At 36.8% G+C, this 2,500-nt stretch overlaps 1 protein-coding gene across 2 annotated transcripts in view; it reads left to right on the top strand.

Moving 5' to 3' along the window:
* wdr7 (WD repeat domain 7) overlaps nt 1–2,500 on the top strand; it is a 191,620-nt gene that overhangs the window by 158,709 nt on the left and 30,411 nt on the right. The window lies entirely within an intron of this gene.

The raw sequence follows: 2,500 nt of genomic DNA, 5'->3' as shown, positions 1-2,500 counted from the left end.
GAATAACGCAGACTGATCTGAGATCTTCGAATAAACTGATGAATGTACTTTATCACGGTTATTACACAGCTACTTGCCACAAAATGAAAAGAATATCGTCATTCTGAGCCATATTATGTGTACACTACCTGACAAAAGTTGTGTCGCCTATGCAAGTTTATTTCGCCTTATGCAAATAATGAATTTTATAGTTGATCATTTGGTGTCAGAAGTGTCTTATATGAAAGGTAAAGGCCTCTAGATTTTGCTTATTTGAGCACAATAAAATCTGATCATGTCTTGATGTTGACTGATTTGATGAGGACAGTAAGCTCTGACTCTGCTTAGACTAAAGTGTCATCACTGAACAGAAATAATGTCCAGTATAGAATATAAAGTCCTGCTGCAGTGGAGACAGAATGAATATTGTGTCTGACTCCATCATGAGCTTGGAGGACTGCATCCATACATCTCTGACATGACTCAAATCACTGATTAATAAAGTCATCTGGAATGGTGAAGAAAGCGTTCCTGCAGGACTCCCAGAGCTCATCAAGAGTCTTTAAGTTCATCTTCAACACCTCCTTCATCTCAATAATGTTTATATCTGGTGACTGGGCTGGCCAATCCTGGAGCAGCTTGACCTTCTTTGGTTTCAGGAGCTTTGATGTGGAGGCTGAAGTATGAGGAGCGCTATCCTGCTGGAGAATTGTCCCTCTCCTGTGGTTTGTAATGTAATGGGCAACACAAATGCACAAACCATGATTTCTCCTTCACCAAACTTGACTGATTTCTGTGTGAATCTTGAGTCCATGCTGGTTCCAGTAGGTCTTCTGCAATATTGGTGATGATTGGGGGGCAACAGATGATTCAGCAGAGGAATCCACCTTCTGACACTTTAAATGATCAACTAGAAGTCAAGTTATTATTTGCTGCTCTTAAAACTGGGATCCACCACAAGACTTTTGTCAGGTAGTGTGTGTAACTTGTTTTAATATAATTTAAGACTCTAGTATTCAGCTTACAGTGACATTTAAAGGCTTAACTAGGTCAATCAAGGTAAATTTAGGGTAATTAGGCAAGTCATTGTGTAAACGTGGTTTGTTCTGGAGACAATCCAAATCAAATATTGCTTAAGGGGGCTAATAATATTGACCTTAAAATTACGTTAAAATAATTAAAAACTGCTTTTATTCTAGCCGAATAAAACAATTAAGACTTTCTCCAGAAGGAAAAAATATAATTATATGGAATATAATTATAGAAAATTATATAACTATAATTATAGGAAATACTGTGAAAATTCCCTCAGTCTGTTTAACATCATTTGGGAAACATTTGAAAAAATGCACAAGAGGGCGAATAATTTTGTCATCAACTGTGCATATATATATATATATATATATATATATATATATATATATATATATATATATATATATATATATATATATATATATATATATATTTTTTTTTTTTTTTTTTTTTTTTTTCACGATATAATCTTTAATGCAGCATTAACATTTAAAAAATAGACTTGGTTTAGCCTTTTTCCTTTAAAGTATAAATAAATGAGGTCATTGTAAACAGAAAAGCTGCTTGTGCTCTGCATGATTGTGGTGTTTAATGTAGATGGAGCAGATGTGCTGCGGGTGTCTTCTTCATGCACAGACGAGACGCAGCTTTAATCTGATTGACTGCATTAATATGATGTAATGATGTCTCGTCTTCAGGATCTGCAGCCGTAAGAGGAAACCTTCACCTCTGCTTATGAACCCGCTCGTCCTGCGCTCACGTTATTAAGGCGAAACTCGAGCCTGCAAACATTTGTTATGAGTATAAATATGTCTGCGTGCGGCGCGTGCTAATGCCATTAGAGACGCATGTGCTCGTTTTTCAGCCCTGATTACAGGCCAGGCCAGACTTCATGCGTGTTTTCTATCTGCTGTGTGCACTATCTACAGTTCAGGGCAAATTTATTCACCCTCCTGTGAAAGATTCAGGAATTTTTCACAGTATTTCCTATAATATTTTTTCCTTCTGGAGAAAAAATCTGGAGTTTGTTTTATTTGGGCTAGAATAAAAGCAGTTTTTAATTATTTTAAAGCCATCTTAAGGTCAATATTATTAGCCCCCTTAAGCAATATTAGTTTTGGATTGTTTCCAGAACAAACCACTGTCATACAATGACTTAATTACCTTAACTTTACCCTAATTAACCTAGTTATGCCTTTAAATGTCACTTTAAAGCAGGGGTGTCAAACGTACAGCCCACGGGCCGTATCACGCCCGCAAACGAATCTAATGCCTTCTTTCACACTCGATAGAAATTGCCATGCACGTGCTTATAACCTCCCGGTTGGACTATTGCAACTCTCTCTATTTTGGGCTGCCTAAGTCTCAGATTTCTCGCCTACAGTTAGTGCAAAACGCAGCAGCTAGATTCTTAACAAAAAGCCTGAAATATGCACACATCACTTCTTTTCTGAGGTCTCTACATTGGCTACCGGTGACACAAAGA

Source organism: Danio rerio, chromosome 21 (genome assembly GCF_049306965.1).
Source record: "Danio rerio strain Tuebingen ecotype United States chromosome 21, GRCz12tu, whole genome shotgun sequence".
NCBI lineage: Eukaryota > Metazoa > Chordata > Actinopteri > Cypriniformes > Danionidae > Danio > Danio rerio.
Note: the sequence above shows the minus strand (reverse complement) of the source record. Positions and strands in the feature narration are given on the sequence as shown.